This window comes from Chroicocephalus ridibundus, chromosome 8, assembly GCF_963924245.1.
Source record: "Chroicocephalus ridibundus chromosome 8, bChrRid1.1, whole genome shotgun sequence".
In the NCBI taxonomy this organism is placed as follows: Eukaryota; Metazoa; Chordata; class Aves; order Charadriiformes; family Laridae; genus Chroicocephalus; species Chroicocephalus ridibundus.
Window position 1 is genome coordinate 54,837,783 of NC_086291.1, and position 26,861 is coordinate 54,864,643.

Genomic DNA, 26,861 nt, shown 5'->3' on the forward strand with positions numbered 1-26,861 from the left:
AAGTTTAATTTTATATAATAATACTTGGAAAGGAGGTGCAGCTTTTAGGAGTGGAGTGGTAATCCTACTGTTTTAGTACTAGTCTCTTTTTGGTAACAATGAAAGAGCTAAGTGTTTATAATGCTTCACCTTTTGGGGGGAAAACAAGTTCATTAACAGTTTACTCAAAGGCTAATCTCATGTTTGCTAGTTCTGGATGCCATTTATAAGCTCCTGGGTTTTGCTCTTGCTCTCATAAACTATGGGAACAAAGACAGCTTTAGCTCTAGAGCAAGTTGGTGTGTTTGCATGGCTGTTGTGCGGTGTTCTTTCCAGAATTTGCCCTTGGAATTATGCTTGCCTTATACAAATGGTATATAATATACTTGTAAGCTGCACCATACCCAGATAATCAAATAATACACCCCATCATTATGTATACACATTACGAATCTGTATAATCTTTTTTGTGTTCAATTATATATCCTTTTGTTATCTTGAACTTCTTACTGCCTACTTTCTGGTATAGTTGGTTCTGTGTTTCATCATGGATGTAATTTTGTCTTGTAGGTTTTTTTGTATTTGTTACTGTTACGCTGCTAGGGATTTTCATACATTTGTCACATGTTGCTCTGACTTGATATTCCTGTAGTAGGATTTGGCTTCAACTGTAGAAGGAAAAAAATACCAAATGCTGAAATTTCTGCTTTGTGAGTAGGAAGTCTTATTTATTTTTGAGTTTACTCTTATTGAGAAGGATATTCATTTACGGCTATTGTAGGACTTTGTTAGGAAAGAGTTGTGTTGAGAAAACAAGCTTCTTGTACTCTGAGTCGTTGACCATCTTCACTGAAGAACCATATTAATCACGACAGACTTGGTTGTTTTTTTCAGAGTTTGACTTTTAGCTTAGAGATACTTTCCAGGTAGTTTTTTGACTGCCATTAAACAACATGTATTTTAACAGAAAAATATTTCTGTAAGGTTGTTGCAAGAAAAGGTGGGTGGTTTATTTGGATGGCAGTGTGCAAAACAACCCACGAGATGGCATCCTTTCCCCTGCTGCTGGAGAAAACTGGTTTTCTGCTCCACTCTGGCAGGCGCAGCCTGATGTAAAAACCATCAGTTGAACACCTGAAGAAGGGTTAGCGAGTCTAATGAAAATTGATTGTTGTTGCTGTCAAATCTTTTAAAATATATTTAATGCTGCATGTGTGCAGTCACTGTCTCCTTGTCCAGTACTTAGGGTAGTAACTTGGTATGAAAAATATTTGTGCGTATTTCTCTAATGGCATACAGAATAGAGTGTTTTTGCAACTAACTCTGTAAACTTCATATTTACATCACACATTCTTCATTTTGTCTTGCTTAATAGGAGTTCTTCAAACCTTGTTCTCTTCTCCCCATCCCAAGCCTTAGAATTGCACCCTTGAGAGCTGCACTGTCTCTGTTCCGACTTTCCCTTCTGTGACATGTAGAAGATACTCAAATAAAAAATGAGTGTTCTTGTTCTGTGAGCTTTTAATCTAAAGGAGGCTTTTTTGCTGCTGCTTGTCTATGTTTGGCTGGTGTTGCCTTTGCCCTTTAATGAATTAGCCAGGTGAGTTTGGTATCCACAAATAGATACACCCTGGAGTACTGAATGATGCAAAATGATGTGCATCAGGTATGTTTTAAAGATGAGGCGGTTGGTAAGTCAGATACTGATAGTCATCGATAGCAGCTGGCAAGGGCTAATGCTGCATTTGTCTCTGTACTTATCCATAAGTGGCAGAAGATCACAAGTTTTGAAAGGTTGAAGTTTTGCTGAAAAGTTATGCAAATTTCTGAAGGCTGACAGGCGGATCATAAGCAATAGCTTCAGAGGAGTTTTAGTCCAAGCACATTTTTTTTTTTTGAGAGAATAAATAGTAATGTGTGATTTTGTTTGGTTTTGTTTTGGTTTGTGGTTTGGCTTGGTTTAGGGTTTTTTGTAGTTTTTTTTAATTTTTTTTTTTTTTTGGTTTTTATTTTTTGTCTGTTTGTTTATTTTTTTGGGGGGGATTTTAATTGGAGGTACTGACTATATGAAGTTTTTATTTTCACCTGCTGGGCTCAAAGATCTTTGCACACACAGCAGAATTATTTTATATCAGTGGTAGAATTTTGATGTTAGTGTAATCAAGGAGCGGAAGGCGATCAAATATATTGATAATGACCTATTTAAGTCAGTCTTTCCTTTTTTGGGGCTCTGTTTTCTGTTGCAAATAGTCCTGTCAGCTCAAGCTCAGTGTTTGTGTGTGAAAAATAAAGCAAAAGATTTTGTTCCTATTACTTCTCACAATCACTTTCCTTCTTCCCATGCCCATCACAGGGAAGCAATGGAGAGATCAGTTCTCCTTTTCTGAAGGGCCATGGGATACGGTATGGAAATTAAAGGTGAGGCTGATGTATCAGGAAGACAAGTAGTGTGCTTGGGCTCTTCCATGTTGCGCAGAGGCTCCAGTCATGGTCTTGGATGTTCTTTAGTTGCATCTAACTGCGGTTACGTTGGAAGGCAGGTCTCAGCCCCCTGGTGCCTACAGTGATGGCTGATCTGGAGGGACTCTTCAGTTTATTGAAGCATGGGTTTGGAGAGTACCTATAGTCGTCCTTCAATTTGCAAGGGTAAATTTAGTTGGCTTCAGTGATGATATCGCATTAAGCTGCTATAGCTGTTTTGCATGCTTGCTGTCCAGGCTTGTAAAGAGAAATGCAGATTTAACAGGAATTCAGGCCAATGCTTAAGGACCATTTTCACTCAGCAGAGCCTGCCAGCTGCAGAGAGCAGACACTGATCTGCTGACCTGTCGCCTAGAGCCAAAGAAGTGAACCTGTTAATGCTGACCTGGTTTTCTTTCCGAAACATCTGTGGGCTGGCTGGCTGACAAATCTTGGGGACTAGCTTCCTGCAATGTCTGAGACCAATTAGGATGAGGAGAGAGTGTGAATGTGTATGCATTTCCTCTCTAAGAAAGGGTTTAATTAAGTGGCAAGCATCTCTATTTAGTACAGTGGTTAGCACAGTTGTAATTTGTAATTACACAGGTGCTACGCTCAGTACGGGAAGTCCTTCTATGCAGATTCTGCTTTTGGAGTTGGGGGGAAGGGAGGAGAGAGGGAGGGAAAGGGAATCAAATTTCTTGATTCTGCATTTAGTGGTGGATTAGTGCTCTTTTTTTTTCAGTGAATAGAAGAAAAGGGAGAATATTGGAGTTCTCTACTTTCCTTTTTGAATCTTGATTAACTATGCTTAGCTACTCTGTGCACTCTTCCATCCAAGGCATTGAATATCTTTGCAGTAGTGAATGAAGCTCATAATCGTCTCTTTTCTCACAAGGTAGTAATTTACCTTTCTCTGAATGTCCGTTATGAATAAGTGGTTACTGGTTTAAAAAAAAAAATCTGTTGACAGATATACAAAGCAGTGCATGCTGAAATAATTTGAATTGCTCATACGCGTTTCTGGATACTTAATTAACTGCAACCAATCAAGACAAGACTGGGGGTTACTGTTGCTAGTTCCAGTAATGCCATAATTCTAGCATGACTGCTCCATAGTTGAGCAAATATTTTTATTGGAGTAGCCTATAGTAGCCCACTGGTCTTTTATCACCAAGCAAGAAATCAATCTAATTAAAAATGTTTGATGCTGGCTGCTGTCTGTAACTGTGGCACTGACCTGGACTTAAGTGCTAATTTCTGTGGGGTTTTTTTTGTGGAGGGTGTGTTGTCTGGCTTCGCTAATGGTGGCCCTCTACTTTAGAGCTAGGTCCCTAATTTGAGAAGAAAAACAGAATTTGGATAGTAGGAGAATATTGAACCTTCATTTTGTACATCCAAGTTTTACGTAAACAGTTGTAGTTTATGATCTATGAACATATTGAAAATTGCGTGACTGCTGTTGATGAGATTCCCAGTGTAAAACATGCTGTCCCATTGCAGTGGGAGTTCCCAAAAAGGGAGATAAATACTACATAGAGGAGATGCTAATTAAAAAAACCTGACAGAAAAACAACAACAAAAAAACCAAAACAAGAAAAGAAGCTATGCTCACTACAGAAGCTTTTATAGTTAAGAGGTCTCAGCTTACCTCATGGAAAAAACATCTACTGTTGTCCTGTACAGACGCAGTACTACATTTTACAGTTACTTTGAAAAGCTTTTTTTTTTTTTCATCAAAAAAAATGCCTTCCACTGAAGTTGAAGGTTTGATAAATGTTTAAGAATTCCGTCTGTTAAAAGGGCCAGTGTGAGCAGGTTGTTAATATTCTGCAAAATCCCTCAAAATAGGGCGCTCTGCTTGCTTCTACACAGGGGTGAATGTCATCTGAATTTCTCTTGCATGGTTCTGCCAGGGCAAGTGAGTCTTAACGTAGAGCAGTTCTGCCATTCCCGTCACGTGAGACTTCTGACTCGAGCATCTGTGTGAAAATGTTCTGTTCCTACCTGGTACTTAATGGTTCTGTGAGCACAGCAGCTGAAAGAGGTGGTCCTGCATAGCAAAATGTAATCCAGAATGGAACACAGCTTTCAGCCAGATCGGTTCCCTCATCAGGTTTCCTGTGGGAGCCCATAAATACTGGTGCTGTTCCAAAGCGGGGCAGAGGAAGTGGCAATGAGCAGCCAGGGTTGGAAGGGAGGATGAGGATAATCATTGTGTTTATTTAGAAATAAGCTTTACATGCTCAGTATTTTTAGGACTTAGTACGCGTAAAAGCATTGCTTTAGAAGCATTTAAAAACTTCTTGAAAGAAAAGTGCCTGAACAGTTCCAAAGGAGATCTTTGTCTTTAGAGAGTGAAATAGAAGTTTCAAGTGAAAACTAACTGTGGTTGTCTTACAATTATTGTATGTGTACTGAAGCCACCATTCTTTACATAGAGAAATCTTGGAGGAAGCTGTCACCTATTGAATGTGACATGCAGCATATGCTGAGATGCTCAGAGTATTGCTCTAAGCTCTTCTGCTCTTCATTATCCTGCTATCTTATGTTAAAAATGTACATTATTCTTCACTTTTTGCAGTGTTTTAGGATTTAGTTTTCCTTGACAGAATGCTTTTCATGCCTGGTGGGGAGAAAATGTTCCTTTGTCATCTCAAAATCTGAAGCTCCAGTTTTCAGTGTAGTCAGAATGCAGTTTTGGGAGACTTCAGGACATGTTTGAGTGTTGGAAGGGAGTAATGTATTTAAATGCGATGTTTGGAAGCCTGGTGTCATCAAATCTGTGCTTTAGCCAGAATTTAGTCTTTTCCCATTCTCATGGTGTTGATCCACTTTTAATATGGCAACCATCTGCGCCTCTTTGCACAGAATTTTTTTTTTATTTTAAATATTGTAGGGCTGTTTCTGCCAGTGCTTTGCTGAAATGCTGGGCAAAGCTTCCTGCATTATCATTTTCCTGTCTGATATTAATTTTCTCTAAAAACGCTGTACTTATCTCTGATGTTAAAAAATATTAGTGTTCTTTCTCCTTTGCCATTAATGCTTTTATTTCCATTTGAATATATCAGAGCCTTGAGGCTAAAGGAAAGATAGGAAGAGTGTAAAACATAATGGATGAGCACCTGACACCTTGGCAGACTAAGGCTGTAATGCATAATCAGAGAATCAGAGTAAGAAGTAAGCAAGCTTACATCAAAAATATATCTGTCCTTGCTTTGCATTTCAAAGCTCTGGGAACAGTTAAAGAAACTGCCTTTCCAGGATCACAGATCTACCATGCTGGAGACAGAGAAAGCTATTGAACAATAGCTTAGCACACTATCCATCTTCTTTGTTGAAGAATAATTTGAGGAACTTGGATAGTTCGCCTACAGGAACTGTATGGAGAATAATGGCATCAAAGAAAAGATGGATGATTTCTACTAGGGGAATAAGAATTTTATTTTGGAAGTGAAGATGCCAATGAACCCTTTTTTACTGGAAATATCACTTCTTTTTCCATTGACTCCTCTTACCAGAATATAGAGCATTGTCCCAGCTTGAATATAGGGTGCGTTTCCCAATCCAATAAATTTAGACTCTTTTTCCACTAGGAATTGGAGTGGTTTTAGAAATGTGTGCTGGTGTTGTCTGCTGCATGGCAGGTGATTTGTTTGCCACGGGGCACTCCCCAGTCAGACACTTCATTTTGTGTTGCTGCCATACTTCTTGCAAGAAGTGTTTGAGATGCTGTTGAAAAAGAGTTGGGTAAGAGTAGCTTGCTTTCTTCCAGCATGTAGTGACCTGTGTTTTGTGTAAATGGCTTGAACTTAGGTGCTCACTCTGCTGTGAAGGAGCAGCTTTCAAAAATACAGACACTTTCAGAGAGCCACTTTCCTTACAGTAAGCAGTCCTGTTTGCCTCAAAGTGAAATTATCATTTAAATAGCAGAAACTAATCAGCAAGGGGATGGTTTGCTACTGTCAGAGAACTCAAATGCTCGTGCTTGATTTTTATTCAGCCTCTCATTTGGTCATTTCCCCAAACCCAATAACCACTATAATCTCTAGCTCATTTTTAATTTTACCTTTCCATTTCCATTTTAGCATCTTTTGGTATTTCAGTTCTAAATTTTCTGCTGGGGCTGTCGACGTGCTATGCCTTCCCTCTCCCTTATATATGCAGTGCATTGTACCTCATTTATCTTCAAAGTTTTCTTTTTGCACAGAAACTTTCAAATAAAAATGTAAAAATGGATCCTGTACATGCTTATTGAGGATGATTTTGTTTTAGAGTAGCAAGGCCTTTTTCAAAACCCTTCTCAAAATGCTTCAGTAAGTATTCAAACTCTTGTGCTACTCCCTTGTACAAGTAGGCATGGCCTTTATCTACAGGGCAAGGGATCTGCCTTCTTCATTGGGTCAAGGAATGCAAAGATGGGGTGTGCCAAACTAACGTAACAGCTTTCTTTGTCTGGAGAACTGATTATCTTATAAAATAAAGCACGATAGATCTTATTTATTTGAACTTCATTGAAACATTTGATCGAGGGAACCACTGGGAAAGTATAAACCATGTGGGAGAAGATGGAAATTAATAGCAGAATCGTAGGGTGTATAAGGAATTGTTTAAGCAGGGATAGATTTAGTATTGTTGAAAGGAAAATGCAAGGATAAGTAGAATTCCTCAAAGATTAGCCTTAGGATTTGCTTTATTTAGTATTTCTATTAATGATTTTGGTGCAAAAATTTGGTGTGTGCTGATAAAACTTGGCTAATGATGCCAAGTTCAGAGGATTCATAAATACACAAAAGCTGGATGTGCAGAACTGAGTGACCCTAAGGATTCGAGTGAAGAAGTGGGATAAAATTCAGTGAAACAAAGCGCAAGGCTCTGTGGAATTGGGAGCTGAATACAAACTTCTTTTGTGAAATGTAGCACATGCAGTGGAAAGGACTAGAAGGGCTGCGTGCCTCTTCACAACAGGGTGACTGCTAATTCTCCCACATAGGATGCACCAGAAGAAAAACTTTCACAGAAGTGGAAGTATTTAAGTGCCTCTGTAGATGGTCAGGGAGACAATTCTCAGAGTTCTGGTCATGCACTGTGGAGTAAGATAGTGGGAACTAAATGCAGAAAAGGGTTACTAGTAGGAGCCTGAGAGCCCCCTGAACCAGTGGTGAATGGAAGGACTGGCCTCCTTTAGCAAAGGCTGGCCGGAGATGTAATTGCTGCCAAGAAAAACATGGATGCAGGGGAGGGGAAGGAAGAGGTATCAATACTAGTGACGAAAAGAACCATCTATACTCAAGACTAGCATTGGCATTTAAATCAAATCACTATAACCCTGCCGTGAATACAGCAAGAAGAAGGTTCTAACTTTTAGAAAGACCCAAGTTCTGAATGCAGCTTCCAGCGGAGTCAAAAGTACACAAATTACTGTTTCAAGTTGAAGTTCTACAAGGTCATGGAAGAGAAGACTCGAGCTCATAATAGCAAGGACCTAAACTAAAAGATTCTTTTCAGTCCCACTTTTACATGAATACGTATGTGTCGATCTGGAAGCAAGGGAACGGACTCAAGAATAGGAAGAGTGGAGCAATATTTTTTAGTTTGGAATTGCAGGTGTTGTTTAATATCAGGGTTCTGAAAACTGCAGTTGGGAAAGAGAGGGAGGGTTTAGTGAATAAAAGCAGACCGTGTCCATCTTCCTGCTTGCACAGAACAACGGCTGTGGACAGGGACCTGAAGCGTGAGAACAGCCGACCTTTGTTCAGGTTGAGAAATAAGCAGTTTGCTGAAAAATGCGCTGAACTCATACAAAGAGTTTATCTGCCAGTGTAGATAAGACCAAAATATGATTTGTATCGCCTGAGAAGCTTTTCTGAGCCTATTTGGGGCAGGTTATCTTGATGGCGTTTTGAAAATGATTCACTCCTGGTTAGTACTTAACCTCATCAGTGCCTAGAGCAAGGATTCGTACTTCTGATGGTGGCTGGGAAGGTGCTACTTTAGGTGTTTGTCTTTGGTTTGTCATCAGCGCAGGGGGGAGTTCTGTACTGGATCAGCCAGGAAAGGTCTAATTTTCAGTTTTAATTGTGCTTAATAGGGTGGCCAACATAGCAATATCAAGATGGAGTGAGAGAAAATTGGAAATGTATGAACAGGAAACTGTTTCAGTGTTTTAGCATCTTTAAAATGCTCCTAGCTCTGACAAGCCAGCTTAAATGCCTGGTGATATTATTATGTAAGGCTTGTCCTTAAGCTTCAATCTTTCCTCCCTTAGGACCTCTTTGCAGTGAATATTCTTGACCAAAGCACGTCTTCACCTGGGCTATATTTTCTTTCCTCATAAGCTACATTTTTGAAGGCAATATGCCTTTGTGCATGCATTTTTTGGGGAGAGAAAAAATTAACGTGGCTTGTAGTAGCAAAAGCACTGCACAATATTTTCAAACACTTTTTAAAGGGCATAGTGAACTTGAAATGTTAGTGAGTTAAAAGATTAATGTGATAAGTGCCTCAAGGTTCTCTTGAACTAGCTGTGATTACGTAAGTGTTGTTTGTTATTTTAAAATAACTTACAGCACAGAAATTGCCTTGTTGGATTGGATTACTTACTAATCCATCTCTGGTCCAGCGTCAGAGACAGTGGTATTCCATAAGCGTCTCCAGAGTAACATGCAAGACACGAAGCAGACTTTTGGAATATAAGTTTGTTAACTCTTATCAACGTGGAGCTTTCTGCGGGGTTAGAACAGCGTGTAGCAAATGGAGCCAGGCCTTTTCAGCAGAAAGAAGATAGAACATGCCCAACTGTTCCGCGTAGCCAAGGCAGTTAAGAGGTGGAGGTGTATGGAACTTTCTTTCCTTCCCTGCCACGGATGTAGAATGCAGGGAGTGCATTATTTTTTCAAAAAAATTTTTGTTTCTGATGCTCTAAAATGTGTTCTGCCTGTATTTTGCTCATCACCTAGCTGCGAAATGTTTCTTGTAATGAAGTCATGCCTGTTGCAGAATGGCAGTCCTGTAAGAGGATGATGCATTTTGGAATAGCGTGTTAGAAACCTCTGCACATTGAAGTAGCTCTCAACTGTTACTGCCTCTTGCTATGAACAGAAGTAGGATGCGTCAGAGAGCCTAACCTTCCACCGTAGGTGCAATTTTGGCTTTTCTAGAAATTTATTTACTTGAGATCTTGAGCATTTCTTCGCTCCTTTTCTAGTACCACTTTGACTCAATCCTTACCCACTCCTCTACGTTATTCTCAACTCTCTTGCTAGCAAAGTTAACAATTGCTATTCCTCTTTGGGGAGTAATGGGCAACTATTGCAATAACCATTTCCTAGCACAAGTTGTTCTTGCTGGAATTGCTTTTGAATTCTCATCACTTGTTTAAGCTCTTCCAGAGATACTCTGATAGAAGCAGCGTAGTGAAAGGATGATCAGTCTTCTGGGTAGGAAGAAATATGAAATTCTGGATTTTCCTGAGTTATACCCTGCTGACCAAGTTAATTTCTTTTCTGTTTTAATGAAACAATCATTCTTTTCCTGTGGTACACGTGAAACTGTTCAGTGGGGGCTTGAAATCCTACTGACTTTTCTAAGAAGGACAGAATTAGGGTATCTGGCTTTGACTGAGACTGTGTTTAGTATCAGTATCCTAATTGGAGAAGTCAGCTGTTCATCGATTAGTTAGCTTGGACAGTTTTTGGTGATACATCAGAGCTCTGCTATTGGCTTAGTTCAGAAGACGATGCTTTAACCTAGTTAGGATTTTTTTTTTTACTCTGTTTTGCTAGTACATTTGCAAATAACATTTCTGATTGTATGCTCTTTGTACTCCCAGAGTTAAAGCTTTGTGGCTTCAGGTGGCTTTCTGCAAATTTAGCAGCCAAGGTTGATGGCATCAAGCCTATTTTGTGACAAGCCTTTCATTTAGTCCTGATGGTTTCCAGTGTGACTTTGGCAAAGACATCATCTGCCTGCCTTCTGGATAGCTGGCCTACTTGTCAAGGTGACAGAACACCTATCGGCTCGCCTGTCTGCGAGTAGCTGGCAAGGGGAAATGCAATTGGCACTTCGTAATAACTGATATATTTGGAAGGCTGGTAGAGAGGAAGAGTGAAAAAGTGGTTTTTTTTCCGATTGGGTAGATACAGGTCTTGGAAAATGCGTGTGCTCCTGTCTGTGTGGCTTATGATAGCTGCTAGAGATAAACATGCCATTTCTCAGTGTCAGTCTTTTAGCTGTAGTTAGATGTTTAAAATAAATTTTTTCTAAAATATTTGTCACTTTCTTGTATGCTGTGTTGTTCTTTTCAGTGATGGTGTGTCTAGATCAGTAGAGTGTCATAGGATTGCAGACTACCAGGTGGGAAGGGACCTCAAGGATCATCTGGTCCAGCCTTTCATGGCAAAAGCACGGACAAGATGGCCCAGCTCCCTGTCCAGCTGAGCCTTGTGTCCAACGTAGGGGAAAAGTTTGGAGGATACAAATTAAACCCTTAACTTCGCTTGAGAGTCAGCTATTCTGCTCTATGTTTTCATGATGTATGTTGGTTAAGTATTTGGCAGAAGTGACTTTCATGGACAGTCTCTAGTACCGTACGATGTTAGTAGTTAAGGGTCAGACAAATCTGATAATATACAGTGTTAAAAGAACTGCACTTTGTGACTAAGATTGTAAGGGCTACAAAATAAATATTTGACCCTTCAGAATTGAAACGTCAGAAGGACAGTTATTGAAGTTTTAGCATCCGTATCTATGCATGGCTTTTGTCAGGGAGAATGGGATTCTTTTGGTATTAAGTTGGGATTTAGGTCTATGGTGTAGGGACTAAATCGCTACATGGAATGTGATGGAATTGTATCTGACAATCTTGCTGATGGCCTCAAATTGCTCATGGGTTTTCGTAGTTTTAAGGAGCTGTCTCTCACTAAGTCGTTTCTTATCGTGTTCTGTACTTGATAATTTGGAATCTTTAGGTTTGTATATGCTGTCCCTTGCACTTTCCCTCCTTGCTGTGCTGGGGGAGTTTAAGGGACTTAGCTGAAAAGAGAAGGAAATAACTACCTTCTCCACAAACTGCTGCGTTTGTCAGAGGCAGCTTGAGGGCCCAGGTTGTCTCGCTGTTGTGGAAGAGCTGCAATTCCCTTCTGTCTGAACAATAAGCTTTGTATCTGTTTGTACAGTAATGAACTGCTTTTGTTTCCTTCAGAAACGTGCTCTGCTGTCTGGAGCGTTTCCATTTACAGACAACCCTTGCCAAATTAATTTTATTTAATTATCTCCCAGGGCTAAGCTTGAATACATTTTGTGTTAAATTCACCGTTTCTCCCTCTTCTGAACGAAATGGACTTAATATCCTTGTTAAAATCTGATTAAAACTAAAATTGAGTTTTTTGAAGTCTGATTATCCCATGAAATGGAATTTTTAAACCTAATTATGAATGGATTTGCATACATTTTTAGCACCATTGAAAAGAAAGTTGAAATAAATTTATTAATGAAATCCTCTTCTGCTGTCTCTTTGGGCCATGACGATTGCTGGAGAGTGAGGGAGGAGGAGGGAAGGTGAGAACAAAGGCCCTCCCTCTTCTGAAATATACCCTCTCCCCCCACCAGATTAATTCCAGAGCTGGTTTGACCCTCTCTCATTTTTATTCCTCTCTGCCACACAGCCCAATTTAGGTAATTGATGGCCTTTCAGAGGGTAACTACACAGTTGAGCTGGTTTCATGTATTTAAAGCCTTTGTGCTTTCTGAAGGGAGAACGTGGCGGGGCAACATTTGTTTCAACTATTATGTTCTTCCCCTTCTTTTCTGAGGTAGCCCTGTTACAAAATCAATAGGCAGCTCTCGTTTCTCCTTTCTGCGAAGCTGTATGTTTTGAGCATTTATTTTAAGCCTGATAAAAAATGGATCGTTTTACAGACCGTGGTGAATGTGCACATGGGATTTGTGATTGTTTATGTACTTCCCTGGGTTTGAAGCAAAAAGTTTCTTTGTAGGATATATTTGAATCTCTCACTGCAGTAATTGTGCCCATTCCATTCCAAAAGTGGTCCTCTACGGGAAAAGGAGTGCCAGTGGAGGATGTGTCTGATGGATGTGTCCTCCATCCAAGGGAGGGTGTGTCTGATGTCTGACTCCAGCTTTTCGAAGCAGTGCAGAGGGCAGCAAGATGCCTGTGCAGAGAAGTATTGGTTTCATGTGGAGGCTCCTACTGTTCAACCTTTCTGGGTTTCTCGCACTGATGAAAAGTTGATCTCCTTACACGAAAGGTGGAACTTAAGATGTGCCTTCTTTCTCCCCCCCCCCGCCCCGGTCAGTCATCCTCTTATCCAGGGTTACAAAAAAACTCTCTGCACTGTATAAGCATTACTTACAAAAATTTAAGGGTGTCTTCTCTCTGTTGTATGCTGTGTGCAGATTTTTTTTTCCTTGTCAAAAAATTATACTAAATGTGGTAGAAAAAAAGGTGGTTTGGCAATTCAGAAATCCTGGACTTGATACCTGACTCAAGGAGTAAATGCTCAGCATGTGGCCAAATGTTCTGTAAGCATTTGCAAAGTTATTTGTTTTCCATATGCCTTTGTGTTTTCGTTTTAATCCTGTCTTTGCAAAGGTTAAGTACGAAACATAGTGGAGGTATCGAGTTCTACAAGAAATGCATAATTCTGGCACTGTTTCTTTGAGAAGCTTCTGAAGTGGGGAGTTTTCTGAGGGAAGCTGTGTCTGAGCAGAGGACGGAGGATTGAGCTGAGATTGGAGAATCCTTTTAGCTGGCAAAACTCAAGTTCTAAACGAGAACGGTTGAAGTAAATTAAAAAAATTCTCAGGAATGTAACAGGAAAATCTGAGAATTCAGACAAGCTTAGGAGGAAAGAAGCTAACTGAGGTAGCTCTGCACCAGTAACTTTAAATTGTTTTGTGGTTTAATGGCTGCAGCTTTCATTTGTGCTTGCTCACCGAAACTATTGTCCAAAGCAGACACGTTTAGCATTACAGTTGTATAATACTTATTGTATAAATAGGACTCCCATTTACACTGAGGTTATAAACACTTTGCAGTGTCTTCCCAATCGAGCTCAAGTGGAATATGAAGAGTTAGGAATATCTGAGGCACCTTTTCCTACAGTCTTGTACAAAAGTGCAGTCACGCCAGCAATGAGCGGAATCAGGAAGCTGCAGGTCCTGGAGGAGATAGGAGGAGATTGTGAAGACTTCTAGAAGGGTGGGGTTTAACTCTTTATTTTTGTCTAGTTGGTTCTGTACTGTCCATTCACCAAAGAAAAAGTAACTGATCATGGGCAGTCCTGTATGCTGTATCCCGTGGTGTGATGAAATGGGATCTTGAAGATAAATGCACGTAAGGAAGGACGCGAAAGTGGTGTGAAACAGGGACGGATGTCTGTCTCTTTCAATGGAGAGAATAGGAGCTCTTTCTCTTCTGTGAATACTTTTCAAATTTTAGAAACTCTTTATCATCCAATTTTATCAGTGCCTCCCCTAGTAGCTTCAGGCGTTGAACGTGACTAAAACTTGATGATAATGGTAAGCCAAGCTGGTGTCAAAGTGCCTGTGACTCCAGTCCCTATTTCAATCCCAGTCACAGGAGCCTGCGGCAAAGACACTGGGAATCATAATTGCTTCTGGCTGCTCTGAACCCTATGCTCGGTGCCGGCAGCTGAGCTGATGTACCGGCTTGTGCGAGCGAGCTGGCGAAAGGAGAACAGTAATTGCTGAAATGCCACTGTTTACATCTTTAATGCGATTACGCTGTAGCAGTTCCACTTTCTATGAACAAGTCTTAAAGTCTGCTTCTATTTCCTTCTGACATGAATTATTCATTATTTATGGATGATGTGATTGGGGTTTGGCTTTCACAGGCAGGTTTATTATATCCACTTAGTTCTGACTGCTTTGGCATGCTCTAAGACTCGGTTATTTTCCCAGCATTTGTTCTTAATGTTCATCACTCTTCTTGACGTTACAACTTTCAGAGTATGTAATCCAACTCTGGTTTGGGGAATGAGAGATTGAGGGGGTGGGGTGAGTTGGTTTTCTCTTTTTTTAATTTTATTTTTGTAGGAAGCATAGGAAGAGCTTTTTGCTTAAATCTGTGCTTATTGCCGAGGCTGGGGGCAGCTGTTTTATTGTCATGGTGTGTCAAAGGACGTGGATATGAGCTGCTTTATATGTGTGGCTTGGGAGATTCGGATGGTAAGGAAAGAAAGCAGAATTTGAAAATGAGAGATGGAATTGACGTGCTCTGGCCTGGAGGGGAGAGTGGTTCTGAGGGCTGACGAGTTTGGGATTTTGTATCCTCTTTACCTGGCCAGGACACCACTGTGGCAACAATAACGCTCTTTGGGTTCTTCTTCTCTTCTAATGACTTGTGTCATTTGCAATGTTTAGGTCTTGGTATGTCTCATGTTTATTAGTAGATGCCTAGAGCTGATGTGTTAATGGGCTTCCACAAAACTTTTGGTCTGAAATGTTATTTGTCCTTCACTTTGAATATTAAATTTTTAGAAACTTTCAAAAAAAAAAGAAGTATGAGAGAGAATTACTGCATTTGTTTAAAGTTCTGAAAGCTTTTTTTAGCTAAACAGTTCAAAGAGCGCATCTCACTAATCACAGGAATATTTTTGCGTCCCTGGGGTGGTCACAGTGTTTTAATTGGAACTTGGGCTTCTTTGAAGTCCTTTTTAATCCTCCCTGAGCTGGGGGAGAGGGTTTGAAGGCAGCACTGATTTACTAAATCTAAAATTTCTTCATTTTATTTACATGTGTCTGGGGACGTGTGTAATTCGTTTTCCTGAAGTTAAGCTCACTTGTCGGCTTGTGGACAGCTGAGTGAGAAATGTGCTTCGTTAAGTGGGGAGGCCTGAGACAAACTGGGGGGGAGGGGGTTATAAAGAGGGAGCTCACGTGCTTATGGATTTGTTAAAACTGGTACCTGAGCAACAGGCTCTGCATGGTAAATGAGCTCAGTAGGAGATGATGCGATAGCTAATTGTGAGCCTAGACTAAGCAAAAAGCTAGGATTTAACCTCATGTTTCAGGATTAGCTTATTAGTATGGCACTCAAAAATAGTGTTGTGTACTGATATTTGACTACTTTACAAGTTAAGAAACAGAAGATTTAGGGTATAGCTCTTACAGTTTAAAGGATCAATAATCAACATGGAGTTAAATTTTCTTGTATTGGCGTTGGGTGTCCCTAGTCAGGTTGCTTAAACTCTTTGTGCCTTGGATTCTAAAATGAAGGCCTTGCTTTTGGTTCTAGAGAAGTCTAGTCTTACCCCACGTGTATTGTGCACCTCATGTATCCACCACGAGTGGAGCCTCAGTGGCAGCTGATGCCTTTTGTGCCATCTTAATACAAATCACTTGTAGGAATAAGCTGCTACTGCCAATGCAAGCACTTCCCTTAGGCATCTTCTACTTTATTTGTTCCACTATTGATTTTCATGATAAATATAATCATTTATCAGCCGTGTGTTTTCTGTACCTCAATGAGGTTTTGAACCTCCCACATTTGCTGAAACTAGGATGTTTTACTTTATGCTTCTGCCAGGGGTGAGACATCTGCTGTGAAAAGCTTTGAAATAATCTTTGCTTGAGTTTGGGTAGTTTTTAATTAATCGAAGCAACAGGCTTAACCTCAATTTTCTGTCTGAAAGAATAATTTAGTATTCTAGCTGAACATATATAAGCAGTATGCTTTTCATTCTTTCTAAAATTGTCATGATAAATTTACCTGTGACTGAGGTTATTGGATGATATTAAAAAAACCACTTAAAATAACTTTTACTGGAGCTTAAAGTTGCAGTTTAAAGTGGCTATTACTGCCATGAGATTGAAGAGGTATGTGATTGTAATCAGAAGGAAATAAGAATAATATATGGGATGTCAAATCACTTTATATAAAAGTAGCTGAAAATATGGTCTAGACTCTGACAAGGACTTGTAGGCAGTCATTAATAGTACTACTTCTTGCTCAAGATGAGGGACTTTTTGTTACTGATGACTGATGTTTTCAGCTGATAAGAGTCTGGGAAAACAATGTGATCAATAAAGATGTTGAAAACAATGCAAGAACTTGGGTAAATTAATATTCTGCAAGGATTATCTCAGACAGGTGTCAAAAGAACAAGACTATCAATTTAGTGAAATCTGTAGAACAGTCAAATATACATATATTGTCAGTGCCTAGTCTTGGTTACAGTATTGGCTCCCTTTCTTATCAGACAGAAGCCCTCGTTATCTGTAAAAATGATGTCTCTCTACTTTCCATGTGGGTAGAAGTTACGCCAGAAAGGTATGGTGGATACAAGCCAGCTGAGGGTTTTTTTTGTTTGTTTGTTTTCTAATCCCCTGTCCCCCCCTTCGTTGGAAACAAGCTGCTGTTGTCTGATTTCTAGGCTGGTCCGAGTGTCTTCAAATGTCTTGGAATTGACCTAGCAGAATGGAGCCGGCAGAGGTTCACTAAAGTTACGTCAGGATTACTAACTCAGTCTATTTATTTGCATGAACGTTTTTCCCGAATTTGAAAGCTAAGTCGTTAAGTTTTTTACTTGAGATCCTTCCGTTGTAACCAGCCATCCCTGCTGGCTCTCAGCTTAGTGAGGAGCAAGTTTCTGAACTAGTTTTTAGTCATTGACGTGAAACTTAGAAAGAGAAGCTTCTGCCTGATCTCCTGGAAGTTTCATTTATTGCCTTTATTTTGGCTGTTAGGATGCTTTCCCAGCTTCGTGCAGTCCCAGTAATTGACCTGGAATGGTTTTCAGGGTTTGTAATGATCCTCTGTTGAATGATACGTCTTTGAAAGATACAACATCTGTCTGTGCAGAGTTTGTTTCCAACGAACATATCTCTGTATTTCAGTCTGTGGTTTTCAGATACTAACTTTTTGCTTATGTTTACTTACAATGATCCAAATGACTTGAAGATCTTAGGATACCCATGTGGTTAGAATAAATAATTGGTATTCTGCTTCAATTCTGTTCTTTAGATTAGCTTGATTTACCCCCCACTCTACCCCCTCTCCCCGCCCCCCCCCCAGCCCCATTGTGAAACCTTAATTTTTATCCCAGCAAATAGTTCACGGTGTCCTCTCTGCCCAACTCTAGATTGTCACGAGGATTGTTCCAACTCCCTTGACAAATGGAAACTACAGGAAAAGCCACCCTACTTATGACTCCCTGAAATAAGTTATTTCATTCATTTCATGGCATTATTTTTCCCTTTAGCTGTTTCTGTTTCTCAAATTAAGTTCATGATGGGGTAAAAGACTTAAAATATCTTTTGCTGCTGCTGCAGTAAAATGAAATGTTACATTATTAAATGTGTTTACATTTTGTGCTTGAAATCTTAAGGCCAGTAGGTACAAAATTATATGCCACAGTAATTTCCTTTCAGCTTCATCATTAATATATAATTACATTCACTAAATTAAATTCAAAATTGAGAAAAACGTTTGCTTCTTTAATTGTAAAGATCATGCTGATATCCACTCTAGTATGTGAGCAGCAACAGCAATTTTTTGAAAATCCTTTATGAACATTTCCAACTTTGCTACTTCTGTGCTACTGCTGTTAAATAGCTAAAAGGTGCTTTAGAAGTTTGGGTTGTTTGGTTTTTGTTTTTGTTTTTTTTTTTCTTTTTTTTTCCCCCATGTTCGATCTCTAATCTGTGTTAGTTTTTTGGGAAAAGTTAAGCAAAAAGAACTGTTATCCACTGATGACATCTTAGAGCCTTGAATAGTACCAGGCTATAATTGGTTTAGAATTTCAAACTGATTGTGAATGAGCACACCTAAGGTACTTAAGGATTGCTCTCCTTAATATGGAACTTTTTCTTTTAAAGAGAGATGGAACAGTGATGACATAGTCAAAAAACAGGGAAGAGTGTGCTGGAGAATACAGTGCTGTGGGCAGTGCTGTCTGGCTCGGAGAAGGACGCCAGTGCTGTTGTAGGAAGTCTCTGTTGCTAGAACCCAAGGATTTTCCCTGCATCCTACCAAACAATGGTCTGAAAGCATTTCGAAGACACTGGTTCCTATGGATTAGTTAAGTACAGTAGGTTTGTTGTGCTTCTTGATAGCCTAAAAAGGGAAGACCTTAAGAACTGTTTGTTTTCTTATATTGGAAAACCATGGGGTACAGAATATTTAATAGCTTTGCAGATATGCTCCATGTCTCTTGAGTTGTATATCAAATGGCTTATTGTTGCTGTTATAAACTGTTTCATTTTATGCAACTGAGTTTAAGCCAAATTAAAATCTTTTTGGGTTACACAAAATTCTTTTGTGTATCTCTCCCTTTTTTTCCCCTGTAGGATAAGGCATGCTGCAAGAAGGAATTGATTTCATCTGTATTAAAATACCAAAAAGATTGTTTTTTTGGTTTTGTCTAAGGAGAGAGTCAAGAACAGGACATGGCAAAGTAAGCTTTGATTGTATTGAAAATGTCAAGCATAAGTAAAAGGTTTAGAGTCAATACTTTTTTTTTTTTTTAATTCCTTATTTATGCTACAAATCATTAGCTTTTATGCCAAAAAGCCCAAAGAGTGGCAGCTGAGTAGAGTGGAGAGCCAAGCATGTTTTGCTCCGGTGGCACCCAGTGGTCAGCCTTGTGCTGTAATGTGAAACAGCAGAGCAATTAAAGGACGCCCCTGTGGGTTAGCAGCAGTACAAATTGAGCTTGGATGGGGATATACTTGTCATTAGGAAGAGCAGGAGATAGCTCATTCTGGTTTTCTAGTTAACTCTCTGTTTCCCTTGCTACTTATGTACTTTCTCTGCGGTAGTACATCTTTTTTCTGTTTAAAGCATAGCTTAGTTTTGACTCTTAATGAAATCTAGTCTTGACAGTATTTAAACAAATCTCTGAGATATAGCGTACAATTATTCACCCACCTCAAAACCCAAAATGATGACATGATGATGGATCTCTCGCAACATAGGCAGCCTGACTTCTCACCGGTTTTTGAGAGCCAGACTGACAGTTCGTGTCTCACCCTCGAGCCTCATTAATGTTTTTTCCGTGTGGCTGATGTTGCCTGACTTGTAGAAGGGAGCACTGTAAGCTCAGTGAGAGCTTGAGGATATGTTTTGATGAGAAGACAGCTGGGCCGGTTAGCAGCTTCTTGTTGAAAGGGGGAATTTCAGCAAGCTGATTCAGACCTTCAGTGGCAGAAAATGAATGAAGCAAAGCCAGCGACGGCCACTCCGGTGGCAGCAGCAATTAGATTTGCTCCACTGCTCTCACTGAGTTGCACCCAGAGAGGAGAAGCCTGGAAGTCTACGATGATGATCTGTGTGAGCTGGATCCATTTTGGAAAGTCAACACTCTCTGGGCTTGCTGCGTAAAAAGCTCAGCCGTGTACTCTAGCGCTTTTTTAATCAAGCTATAGAAAATTGCTTTTGTTTCACCATGACCTCTCAAAGCCTCAAAGCTCTAAATTGCACGTGATTCAGTATGCAATGACCTGACTTCTGGGTGAAGATTAAAAAATAAAAAGCTGACTATTTCTATCTTACCTTCCAAATCAGCAGGTTTGATACTACTGTAACATTCCCTCTCCTTGAGTTGTGTTAAAGTCTTTCACTTGTGAGGTTACATTCGACTATGCATTGTGTGTGCTTATGAAGTTTCGGTGGTTTGTTCTCTGCTTGCTGTTAGAGCAGTGGTAGGGATGAGGAAGAAGTTTGTAACGTTGAAATGCCCGCCAAATGATTAATTAGTTTTCAAAAGTAAAATTAATTTTATCTTGTTGGGCTCTTAAATGTCTCTTTAAAGTAGAAATTAAAATGGAAAGATTAGTTGTTATGATGCTGTATTGTTAACTTTGGGAAGAAAAACGCTTTTTTCATTAAACCCCTCAAAAGTCTATTGACTGGAATCTAAGATAGTTTTCTTCATTTTCTCTTCTTCCCTCTTCAAATTATGGCTTGATTGGATTAATTGCTAATTTTGCAGTTGCTTCAAAAGAGTCATATCAATTGTTTTTGGAATTGTCAAGACACTTAGAAACACTTAAAACGCTTTCTTACAAATAAGTTGTTCTGCTTCAAGTGGTTAATGGGGACATTTGCTTTGGTAAAGAGCAATTGGATTTATTGATTCTATCTACACAAATATGAGATTTCCCTCCTAAATGAAGGGAACCTCAGAAGCTGAGATTGCTTATTGCTTTCAGTTTACACTTCAGACTTCGTTCACTTTGTACATAAAGTATTAAGCATGCAATTTATTGGAGAAACAGTGTAAGGTGTACCTTAGTTTTGGTTTTTTGACAGTTCTTAGCACCTTCGTTTGCATGAATAAAGGTAAGCGATTGCTCTTCAAAACATTTTAATCAAAGTGTTACAAAACACTAAATGTGTCCTAATTGCCTAGGAAATTTTGAGAATTAATGTTTGTGAACAATGTGTGCAGCAGATTCCTTACCATATGGTTTAGTTCCTGTAGTTAGCAATAGAAAGGGAGGAGGTAGGTGTGGAGACATTAACAAATAGATGTAACTACCTGGACTGGAGCTTGAAGGGGCTTTTTTTGCAAGAGAATCGCTGTTGTGAGACTTCCAGGCCTGGACACCAGATTTTAGTGGCGATATTTTCCTTTAGCGGTGAAGGGGAGCTGAGGTGTGCTCGCAGGGAGGGGGTGCATATTTCGAGGGGAAAGGGATGTTGAGCAAGCTGCAGTTTTCTGATACAAACTTCGAGTTAATGTGACCAAATTAAACTCTTTGAAGGGCAAGTCATCACAGGACCTGAGCTGCTTTTGGACTTGCTGGTGAAGTTTAAGGAATAAGCGGGAGACTCCTGTACACCAGAGATAGAGGAGTTAAACCGTTGTAGAGCTCAAATATACAAAAAGGAGGTTTGGGGGACTCACTTCAAACATAAAGGAAGAGACTGTTACAGGCATTCCATAGCCGCCTAATCACACAGAAATATTTAAAACAACTAAAACGCTTTTGCAGAAATCTTCTGTTGTTGTTGTCATGTTATCATTCTGTGTGTGTTCTTCAGATGCTGCTGTTTTCCTGCCTAGGAAGAAGATGAAATTCTTGCTTAAAAGTAGAAAAGGTCCTTCTTGAGGAGAGGAGAATTTCAAAATTTTCTGGTGTTTATTATATGTAGCATAAAAACAGATAAGAAAATCTGGATTTTGTTCCTTATACTTTTAGGAGACTGCCTTAAAAAAAAAAAAACCCAAACAACCTGGAAGTTATTTTTGATTGCAGAGAAAGCAGCAGATGGCCCTCCCTTTCTGTGCCTGATTCTCTTAACAAACACTCAAGTGAAGACTTCCGTCTCTGGGCTATACCAGTTAATTGTACTTAAGTGTAAACCAGTTCATGGATCCACCTAAAATGCCCTGCCAAAAACCTGGGAATGTTCCATTTCAATTTAATATGACTTAGTTATCTGTGTCATCGTACATTCATGCGGAGTTGAAACTACGGAGAGAAATGTTAATTCAACAGACTTCCAAAAATAAGTAATTCTGAGTAATTTAGTATCATTAGTTTGGTAGTTTCAAGCAAATTTAATTTAAAAAGAAAAAAAAAGAGGAGTGAAGACCTTAGTCCTCCAAACAGAGTTGACTAAGTGCCTGTTTTTGTATTTAGTTTTACTTTTGTCTTGCACTTCCATAGTTAAAATTTAATGTCAGATATCTAGCTACAATCAAACTTCTTCCTTTGCTGTGAATTTTGAAACATTTTATAGATGCAATAAGAAGTTGACGTTCTAATAAATTATAAATAAAAAAAAAATCCCATTTTTACTTTAACGTCTTCATCTTCTTACTGAGTCTTGGTTTAATGTTACTTCAATAGCTAATTCTCAGTGTGTAACTGTCATAGTTTATACTGAAATGGTAATAGATCCTTAACTAACATGGTTCAACAGAGCTTTCTAGCCAATGTCTATGAAATGCCAGTTGTGTGCATTAAATAAAAAAAAAAAAAGTATAAAAAAATGCATAAGCCATTTTCCATGTTAAAAGTTAAGAAAGTGTGCCAGTGGGCGCCTGAAAGTCATTGAGTGACTTGGGTGGGCATCCCGTTAAATTAATTTTTCACTTCATTTGAACAGTTTTAGGTTTCTGTCATTCTTAAATAGCTTCTTTTCAAATTATCTGCGCTTCAAAGAAAGTCAGAGAGCTCTGGTTAACAGCAGTTTTGTCCCTCTCCTTCCTTACTGTGCTGCTAAGCTACACTGGACTAATTTGCTCATTTAGGGCAAGAAATCTTGTTTCTCAATTAGGCTTAAATTCTCCTGGTTTTGTGTTTTTATTTTATTTTTGCGTAAATGTTATTGCAGAAGGAAATGCGGTCTCAGGATGGGATGGTGGGACAGAGGAAGAACGTTCTAGTTTTTGTCTCCTTGTGCCTTACCCGGGAGAAAGGAACTGAAGGCAGTGATTTAATCTGCACCCGTGTTTGGAAGCCACTTTTTGCCATTTGTTCTTCGTGATATCCTTGTAATTACATGGCATATGATTCAGTCCTAATTACACGCTGCTCTTGAATCATACCGTTAAGTGTGTGTGTTTCATTTACAGGATTTGACATGGCTGATAGAAACTAGGTGTGTGTTTATTCGTGGTTCCATGGCTCCACGGGGAAGGAAGCCATCTGCAGGGCAAACATAGTGACAGTGCAGAAAGAAAGCAGCTTCGCAAAGGGAGTTCTGGATATATTTATGTAAGGATAGAATTTCAAACTACTCTCAAGTAGAAATGGTGATTCAAGTAGCGTTGTTAACATATATCTGTCAGACAGATTCTCTTAAAACAGACTTCTTGGCTTTTTAATACTGGTTTTGGTGTCAACTGTTCCACAGGGAATGGACAGAGCTTTAGCAAAAGTTATATACAGCTAGTCCATCAGACAAAGCCTCTCAAGGCCAGAACATGTTAAGTGTGTGTTAGAATGCTGACAAATTTCTCTCTTCATGTGGCATTGTTTTCAGAAACTTGTGAAATGAGAGGGCAGTTTACAGCAATGAGGGCTGCTCGGTATTCGCAGGGCTTTGGGAGTTGACCAGTTCTCTTCAAATTGAAAGCTCATCTGATTTAATTTCACTGTGCATGCAGTGTCATCCTTCTACTTGGAACTGTGTAAATTTGGCTTTTGTCAAATTGTGTGTGATCAGGATAGGATGTAGACCTCAGAAACAAGCTTTGAAACCTCTCAATAAAGGTACTTGATGGCAGAGTCCATGCAAGGGGTGTCTTTGCTCTGATCACCTGACATTTAGTTTTACAGAAAGCGAACTCTTCTTTAGAAGAGGATTAATGCTCATTGACTTTATTTTCTGTTATACATCTATGCCACTCCACTTGGACACTCCATGTAATGCCAATAAAACATCCACCAGAAATAAGTATAAACCTAAAGCTGCCAATTGCTGAAACTGAGATTGGAAGCTGATCGTTAATTTGAATTGCCGAACAGATGAGGGTGATTGTTTTTTATTGGAAATCTATCAGTAGCTATCATTGCTAGAAATCTGTGGCTTTTATAATCCTGTCTCATTTTACTACTGGATTAATTTCAGTTCTCTGTCTCAGTCCTAATATATTACGGTATGAATTTCTGAGAAAACGATAAAAAAAATCAAGGCAAATATACTTTTTTTTTTTTTGCCCATTTTAAAAAAAAATCTGTGCAATTATTTCATTGATGCAGGGACCAAACACTGGTGTTTGGGGCTGGTGCTCAGCATGGCGAGAGAAATGCCTGATACTACCTATCCTTGTGACAAATCTGCTATATTTCGTTGAATTATGAGAGGCTTAAAACGGCATTTTTCAGAGCCTTGTTGCCTTGGCATTAAATTTTACAAAGATTGTCCATGTTGAAATTGGTGTGTCTGCTAATGGCTTCTTTTTGCCAAACAGACTAAGCATACCCTGTCCATTTCTATCTCGTGTTCTCTGTTTTTTAGCTTCTGGTGGCTATAGTAGGTGAAAGATGGTGAAGTGGAAAGGGAAACATAATTTGTAATTTTTTAATTTTTCTTTTTTTTCCTTCTCATCAGCACTAATACAAAGTTGCCTTTATCCTTACCTTATCTATAGACTTTTCTAGTTAGGAACTACTGTGGAAAGTGAAGATCTACTTCCTTAATTCATGGGAAAAAATAAAATCTGAGTCAGAGGTCCACTTCCTGCAGGCAGAATCTAATGAACCCATGTTGAAATCAGATTGTAACTTTATAGACTTCTTTTGTAGGTTTTTTGCTGTTTTTGTTTTTTTTTTTTTTCTTGTGCAGACATTGTGGACCATACACGAAACCAACTTTCTTCCATTTTCTGGCATATGTTAGCATTTAGTTCTCCATTTATATACCAATAGAAAGAACCTGAGTCCTCCAACTTGTAAGCCAAAGTTAGAGCAGTGTTAGATTTGAGCTCTTTGGAGCTGAGATTCCAAGAAACCAGTGTTTTTTTTTCCCCTCATTCCTGCCGTATGCGAGGATGTGACTTGCACCAGATCGGGTTGAATTAGTTCTCCAGTGTTGCTCTGATGCCCAGCCATTAAGGATCCCTCAGTCAAGAGATGGGGAACTGCTTAAATTAAGAATCCCTTCAGGCTCAGTTACAGGAGTTTGAAGTGTGTTATCTAGTGCTGCAACACATTTGAAAATGCAGGTGTATGTTGGCTTAAAATTGACTTGTCTCTGCTAGCAGAATTTGAATTTTAGATATTTTAATCAAACCATCGCCAGCCTGGTGTTCTCATAGTTTCCTTGGCCACTGAGCGTGATGTCTTTGAAGGATAGTCTTTCATCCTGTTCTGACAGATTTCTTTGACTGCTGCAATACGTGTCTGCATTGTCTGAGGAAGGGCACGTCCATCTGTTTTATTGTATATTGACTGTTAAGACTTGCAGGTAACACAAGTGCTATTAGAGCCTTCAAAATTTACTGCTGAGGAAGGCTACACGTGTGCAATTCTAGAAGCAAAAAGCAGGAGCCTTTGAACTGGGATTGCCAGAACTGAATCCAGACTATCTGCGTCAGCTCGATGTTTAACTGATTTCCACTTGGCTGGAAGTGACAGATGATTAAAGAGGAAAAAGTGATGCCTTATCTGTATGCGAACAGTTGGCTGAAAAGTGGTATCATCAGAGAAATGGCTTCTTTAGAAGCCCAGATTCAGTCAGAATCCCAATGGTCAAGGTAGGGGCATATCTCCTATGGATTCGGTTTTTGGAGTGGCAGAAGCCTCATTCCAGGGCTGTATTTGAATAATGTGAAATCTGAGCGGGCTTAATTTCATCTGCCAGCAACAGCAAAGCCTTGACTTGCATCTTGGGGGACACGACAGAATGTTTTTCTACAGATTTCACTTCTCCAAAATTACCTTCCCACTTGCTCCCTATGAAAGGCCCTTTCAAGGATTGGGTCTCTCTTCCCCTTTAGGGGTGATGCAGCTTGCTGTAGCCAAAGGATGCACCCGGTACATACTGTGATGCCCTTTGCTGCTTCCTTTCCTTTGAGAAGTGAGATATGCTTCTCTTTTGTGATGGGAAACCCTTTCTGGTGGCTCAAGAGAAAAATCTTTCTGTATTTTTTCATAAGCTGCCTCATTTAGAGTTGAATCTCTTACACTTGTGATTTAAAGAGAGGTCTCTGAAAAGAACAGTTATCTCCTGCAGAGACTGTTGATGTAGGACAGTGGTTTCTGGGACTGCCAGGCTAGAGTTATCTTGATCCCATTCCACTAGCTTTAAGAATTTGTCATTGCATTTGATGGAAAAATAAACCTATTCCTGGCAACTGCAGAGCTGTTGCTAGCGGATCTGTAGAAATCTTTAGTCTCTGACAAGAAAAGGTTATCAGAGTGGTATCTGAAGTGTTATCTAGAGCTGATGGATTATTTTTTCCCCACGCGGCTCTGGAGTCACTGCTTGTATGAAGGACTCTGAAGTCAGCACGCTGGTAATTGTGTGGGAGTGCTGCTTTGAGTCACCTATGTTGTAGGTGAACTTCTACACTATCAACGAGTGTTCAGCAGTAGCCAAAAGCTATTGAATTGTACAGTTTATATGTATATTTACTTCTTCCTTTTCTTGCCCTCTTAGTAATAATCCTGTGACCATGCTCCGCTGAGGCTCTGTAGTTGAGTAGCAATTAGAGTACCGCTGCGTGTGCTCACCCCTGTGTATTCCCGCTGAGCACTAGGATGGGGAGGAGACTGCGAACACCTATTCTTATGTATTTTAAAAAAACAAAAACGTTTATGTGTTGAAGTGATAAAGTGCCTGTTCATCTGGTATGAATGTTTATGCAGGCTGCTTGCTTTGAAGAATTTGGTCTTGCTGACTGCATGGCTTTAGAGTTAGTTTATGGGTTGAAGCCAACAGTGGCGAGATGCTGTGACTTGGGTGGTGATTAGAGCATCCT

At 39.5% G+C, this 26,861-nt stretch overlaps 1 protein-coding gene across 4 annotated transcripts in view; it reads left to right on the top strand.

The window, feature by feature from the left end:
• MAD1L1 (mitotic arrest deficient 1 like 1) overlaps positions 1–26,861 on the top strand; it is a 367,938-nt gene that overhangs the window by 12,710 nt on the left and 328,367 nt on the right. The gene's annotated exons all lie outside the window — the stretch shown is intronic.